We start from the raw sequence: 6966 nt of genomic DNA, 5'->3' as shown, positions 1-6966 counted from the left end.
ACGGCTATCCATTTTAAAAGAAAAAAAAAAAACCCATACTGTAAACATTTTAAGGAAAACAAGCTGAGTGACTTTTGAAAAGTTGGCTGAACCTTGAAAATTTTCATTTGGATTATCTGAAAAATATCTTTAGTTGCACAATTTATAGACCCACAACAACAAAAAAGCCCCTGATTTGTGCAGATTGATGACGGCACTTTGTGTAAACAGGTCACTCATTTCACCATCATTTGTTTGCGCACCTACTCTATATGGGGAGCGCTGTGATTCCTGAAGCTGAAAAGCCCTGAGAGTACTTCACCTATTGAGTAACAGATGAATAAGTAAATGATGACACTGTTGTGTATCAAGTGTCCTAGAAGACTTAAATCTAGTGTGTTGGGGAAGTGGTAAGGGGGACACCTAAGTCTGACAGAGAAAAAGCTCCTGGGGATAATTCTCATGGATCTGACTTTAGAAGGAAGAGCAGAAGTTCTTCAGATGATAGAGAAGGAAGAGGAGACAACACATGGGGATGTGAAGGGCATGGTCTCCCTGATGCCCTGCACACAGTCAAGGCCACTTGTGAGGAGCACAGGTGGGGGGAGCTGGGAACAGAGAAGGAGTCAGGTGCCAGAACGTGGGGATCTGGGGCTAAGCTAAAGGTCTTCACCAATAGATTCTAAAACAAGAAGTGACATGATCAGTTGTGTGCTCCAGAACTAGGATCCTGGTAGCAATGTGGAAGACAGACAAAAGGAAAGGACATTTGGCTGATCCTTGAGTAAGAACTAGCCAGGAAAAGATTAGAGAAAAGAAGGTTTCAAGGCAGCAAATGGTCTAGTACCTCTGAATGACAATAGGCCTTGGAGCTCTTAAGACACTGGCAGGGAGCCAGTGTCAATCGAGCACAGTGCATAGGGAGGATAGTGACACGAGTTTGAAAAGGAAGGTCTGGATCTTGCAAGGGTGTTGGATATTACTCCAGTTGTAATGAGTAGCCAGTAAAAGCATTTAAGCAAGAGTGGTGTACTCTTATGGACATAAAAAAAAACCATGATTGCTATGTAGGAAATGGATTTAAGAGAGCAAGAAAATGAGCAAAGAGATCAGAAAGGAGGTTCTTACAGGGTGAGAGATAATGATGCTTCAGGTAAGGATCTAGAAAGGAGGGAGAAAGAGTAAATTTAGCTGATTAAGTCACGATCCTGTCATTACCAAGACAGTGCACGTAGGAGGAGAGGAAAAGGAAGGAGGAGCGGCAAGAGTTGACGAGTTTGTAAGACATTCAAGTGGAAATGTGTAGAAGACATTTACATCTTTAGTAGGAACATCCCACACTGTGTTCTTACTGTAGGTAGCGTAAGTTTCAATTTCTTCTATTTTGGGCAATATTAAATTTGATCACTTGATTAAGGTGATATGTGCCAGGCTTCTGGCCTATAAAATTATTTTTTTCCTTTATAATTAAAAAATATTTTATGTACTTTCAGGCTATGTAAATGTCTTGCTTCTCAGGGTTTTAAAAACAATGAATACTGTTATGCTGAAAAGAAAAAAAAATTAAAAAATTAAAAAAAAGAGTAAAAGAAATGTTTTACTTCTCATCAATATTTCAATGCATTCATTTATTTATTTATGCCAATATAGAGTAATGGCGTCCTGTTTTATTTAATGGGTTATAATCTCTTACTGTCATTATTTGGATGCTAAATTGGCCCCCATTTGGTCACTTTTTTTTTTTTAAGATTTATTTATTTATTTGACAGAGATTACAAGTAGGCAGAGAGGCAGGCAGAGAGAGAGAGAGGAGGAAGCAGGCTCCCCGCTGAGCAGAGAGCCCGATGCAGGACTCAATCCCAGGACCCTGAGATCATGACCTGAGCCGAAGGCAGCGGCCCAACCCACTGAGCCACCCAGGCGCCCCATTTGGTCACTTTTTAAGCTGGTTTCCAAGTCCTTTTGACAGGTCCTCACCATTCTTTGAACAATTCTTTATTTTCAGGTCTATAATATTTCAAGCTCACTTTTAAATTTCCCTTCTCCAAAACCGGGATCATCATTTCTCTAAGGACTTAGGTTTTCTTGTTGTTTTTAGAGGGTAATATTAAAAATCACAAACTGGGCTGGAGGTATACCAGGCTATCTCAGCAAACAGAGCTAGGGAATGTATGTATGCTTAGACATACGTATATATGTACATACACAATCTGATTGGCTTCCCACCCTGATGCCTTCTATACTCCACAGATAGACTATCCCATCTATAAGAACATCTTCCTCTTCTTATTCTGGCTCTGACAGCTTGAACCAGACCACCTTCCTTGGCCAACATTCTTACCCTTGTCAGGATAGTACACCCCACTCTACTGTTACCTCTCTTTCATTCAGTGTGGCAGCCAGCTTGCCTGGCTCCACCTAGTGGCACTGGACTGAATTGTTCAGGAGAAGAAGGGAAGAGGTAGTTAATTCTTACTTTTGTGACTTAGTGAATTTTCCAAATATACTTCAGTAGATATGCAGATATTTTGCTTACAAAATTTAAAAATAGATATTTTGTAGATATCTACAAAATTTGTAAGCAAAATTTGCTTACAAAATTAAAAAAAAATTAACTGTGAAACAGACACAAGCCTAGACATATCTATATAAATTATTTTGGTAAGTTGCTATTTATTCTGTAGGGGCTATTTATTCTGTAAATTTAATTTCTTCAGGGAATGCTTAGTTAGTATCCAGTTAAAATAGTAAAGAAATAGTTACATGGGGCGTCTGGGTGGCTCAGTCATTAAGCGTCTGCCTTCTGCTCAGGTCATGATCCCAGAGTCCTGGGATTGAGGCCCGCATGGGGCTCCCGGCTTGGCAGGAAGCCTGCTTCTCCCCTCTCCATCCCCACCACTCGTGTTCCTGCTCTCACTCTCTCTCTGTCAAATAAATAAATAAAATCTTAAAAAAAAAAGAAAATAAATAGTTACAAAAGAAAAGAGAGAAACAGGATGGTAGGTATGGTGACGTGAGCCCCAGTGTATTTTTTTTTAATCTGCTCTTTTTTTCAATAAAATGGGGTTAATTTCAACATATTTATTAGTTGTGGTAGGAGATCCAATAGAGAGTGAAATTTAATATATTTATTTAATAAAGTAAAATATTTAGTTAATAAATTTTAAAAAGCCTGGTATCCCAAACACAATGGGTAAGATTATCCTCAGAGAGGAGAAGGTCACATCTTTTCTGACCCAGAAAGGATGGAAGACAGGATTAGTATAAGTTCTGATCTGCTTGGGTTGGCAGAAAGGAAAGTTCTGGTGCTCTCAAGTGATAAACTGTTTTTCAGTAAAATATGGGCCAAGGTCATATATTGAGAGTAAGAAAGGAATAGTGGCCAACAGGGTTTGAAAGTTGAAATGGGTGTTTGGACTAATTGTTGTGGTCCAAAGAGAGAGAGATATAGCTAAGAACACAGAGGCCTTCGACATCTACATGGAGTTGAAAGTTATGTATATTTTTCTTTTAAAAAATAAAACTGACTTTTTCAGAGTAGTTTTAGATTCACAGCAAAATCAAAGGCCCAGAAAGTTCCTATATGCCCTGCTCCCCCAAATTCAGGTTCCACAAAGAACATCCTCCCCAGAGTGGTACTGCCTTTGAAAATAATGACCTTCGCTGACACATCATTATCACCCAAAGTCCATAGTTTACCTTAGGGCTCATTCTTCCGGTCCTGTATTCTGTGGATTTTGACAAATGTATAATTTACACATTTATACAATGTATACATATATACAATGTATAAATTATAGTATACAGAATAGGTCCACTGCCATAAAATTCTCTATGCTCTGCCTACCCACCCAACCCTCTCCCTTAACCACTAGCAGTTACTGATCTTTTGCTCTCTCCAGTTACGCCTTCTCCAGAATGTCCTATAGTTGGGAGTCATACAGTGTGCAGCCTTTTCACATTGGTTCCTTTTACTTAGTAATATACCTTTAATTTCCCTCCATGTCTTTTCATGGCTTGATAGCTTTTTCTTCTTCATACTAGATAATTTTCTGTTGTCTTGATGTATCACGTTTATTTATCTATTCACCTACTGAAGGACATCTTGGTTGCTTCCAAGTTTGGCAATGATGAATAAAGCTTCTAGAAACATTTGTGTCCAGGGTTTTGTATGGACTTAATTTTCCAACTCATTTGGATGGATAAATACCAAGGAGTGCAATCATTGGATTGTACAGCAAGAGTAAATTTAGTTTTGTAAGACTCTGTCAAACTGTCTTCCAAAGTGGCTGTATCATTTTGCATGCCCATCAGCAGTAGATGAGAATTCCTTTGACCTATTCTCACCAGCATTTGGTATTTTTCAGTGTTTTGAATTTGTGTCATTCTAATAGGTGTGTAGTGGTATTTTGTTGTTTTAATTTACATTTCTCTAATAACATATGATGTGGAGCATGTTTTCATATGTTTATTTGCTATCTATATATCTTCTTTGGTGAGGTATAGGTTTGGGTTTTGACCACTTTTTAATGAAGTTGTTTGTTTTCTTATTAGTGAGTTTTAAGAGTTTTAAAAAATATTTTGGATAACAGTGCTTTATCAGACATGTCTTTTATACATATTTTCTCCCACTCCTTGGCTTGTCTTCTCATTCTATTGACAGCATCTTTTACAGAGCAGATTTTTAATTTTAATGAAGTCCTGCTTATCAATTGTTTCTTTCATAGATAGTGTCTCTGCTGTGTATCTAAAGTCACCAACCATACCGAAGGTTACCCAGATTTTCTCCTATGTTATCTTCTAGGTTTTGATAGTTTTGTGCTTTACATTTAGGTCTATGCTATGCCTTCAATTGATTTTTGTGACGAGTGTAATTTCTGTGTCTAAATCCTTTCCTTTGTATCCTCCCCTTCTCTTAACCTCCTTCCGTGCCTTTAGACCCAGACCCACCCACCCTTCCTTCATTCCTTCCCTCCTTCCTTCCTTTTTCTTTTCTTTCTTTCTTTCTTCTTCTTCATTCCTTCCCTTTCCTTTCTTTTCTTTCCCTCCCTCCCTCCTTTTTTTCTTCCTTTCTTTCCTTCTTTCTTTCTTCACCATTGGTTGAAAAGGCAGCCCACTCTATTGTATTGCCTTTTCTACTTTTTTTTTCCTCAAAGATTTTATTTATGACAGAGATCACAAGTAGGCAGAGAGGCAGGCAGAGAGATAGGGAGGAGGAAGCAGGCTCCTTGCTGAGCAGAGAGCCCGATGTGGGGCTTGATCCCAGGATCCCAGGATCATGACCTGAGCCGAAGGCAGAGGCTTTAACCCACTGAGCCATCCAGGCACCTCTGCCTTTCCTACTTTATCAAAGATCATGTGGGTCAATTTCTGGGCTCTCTATTCTATTCCATTGATCTATTTGTCTTTTCTTTCACCAATACCATACTATCTTAATTACAAAGGCTCAAAGTTGGGTAGTAGGTATCCTCCAAATTTTTTCTTTTCCTTAAATATTGTAGTGGGTGTTTTGCCTCTTTATATAAACTTTTGAATTAATTTGCTAGTATCCACAAAATAACTTGCTAGAACTTGATTGGGATTGCATTAAATGTGTAGGTCAAGTTGGAAAGACTGACAGCTTGACTATATTGAGTCTTACTATCCATGAACATGGAGTATCTCCCCATTTATTTAGTATTTTGATTTCTTTCGTCAGAGTTTTATAGTTTTCCTCATCTGGGTTTTATAAATATTTTGTTAGATATAAACTTAAGTATTTCACTTTACCGGGGGGTGCTAATATAAATGGTATTATGTTTTTAATTTCAAATTCCACTTCTTCACTGCTGATATATAAGAAAGCAATTGACTTTTTTATATTAACCTTGTATACTGTGACCTTGCTATAATCATTTATTACTTCTAGGAGGGTTTTTGTTGTTGTTGTTGTTGTTGATTCTTTCAGACATCTGCACAAGAAATCATGTTCTCTTTGAACAAAGAAAGTTTTATTTTCTTCTTTCCCACTCCATATAACTTTTATTTCCTTTTTTCCCCTATTACATTAGCTAGGACTTCCAGGATGATATTGGGAGGGAGTGGTGGGAGGGGATATCCTTCCCTTTCCTCTGATCTTAGTGGAAAATCTCAGTGTGATGTTAGCTCTAAGTTTTTAGTAAATATTTTTTTAATGAAATTGAGGAAATTCCCCTCCATTCCTAATTTGCTGAGTTTTTAACATGATTGTGTTTGAGATTTTTTCAAATGCTTTTTCTGAATCTATTGATTTGACCATATGACTTTTCTCCTTTAGCCTCTTCATATGATGAATAATTGATTTTCAAATATTGAACTGGCCTTGCCTACCTGGCATTAATCCCATTTGGTTATTGTGTATAATTCTTTCATACAATGTTGAACTTAATTTAGTAATATTTTGTTGAGGACTTTTACACCTATGCTTATGAGACATTATTGGTCTATAGTTTTCCTATAATGTTTTTGTCTTGTTTTGGTATTAAATTAATAATGGGCTCATAATGAATTAGGAAGTACTTCTCCTGCTTCTATCTTCTAGAAGAAATTATAGAGAATTAGTATGATTCCTTCCTTAAATATTTGGTAGAATTCACTAGTCAACCTGTCTGGGCCTGGTGGTTTCTGTTTTGGAAGATTATTAATTATTGATTCAATTTCTTTAATAGATACAGACCTATGCAAATTGTCTGTTTCTTTTTTTGTGGAAGTGTCTTTTCAGGAATCGGTTTCATCTGGATTATTAAATTTATGGGCGTAGACTTATCCATAGTATCCTTTATTATCCTTCTGATGTCCATGAGGTCTCTAGTAATGTCTCTGTTTTCATTTCTGATATTAGTAATTTGGGTCATCTATTTTTGTTTCTTAATTAGCCTCAAGAGGATTATTAATTTTATTGATCTTTTCAAAGAAGAAGCTTTTGGTTTCATTGGTTTTCTCTATTGATTTCCTTTTTCAGTTTCACTG

The 6966-nt window shown here is 37.1% G+C and overlaps 1 protein-coding gene across 10 annotated transcripts in view; it reads left to right on the top strand.

Annotated features, from left to right (window-relative positions):
* Positions 1–6966, top strand: part of KLRG1 (killer cell lectin like receptor G1) — a 341170-nt gene that overhangs the window by 134641 nt on the left and 199563 nt on the right. The gene's annotated exons all lie outside the window — the stretch shown is intronic.

The sequence above is a fragment of the Mustela lutreola genome, chromosome 8, assembly GCF_030435805.1.
Source record: "Mustela lutreola isolate mMusLut2 chromosome 8, mMusLut2.pri, whole genome shotgun sequence".
NCBI lineage: Eukaryota > Metazoa > Chordata > Mammalia > Carnivora > Mustelidae > Mustela > Mustela lutreola.
This window is presented reverse-complemented; position numbering and strand designations above follow the sequence as displayed.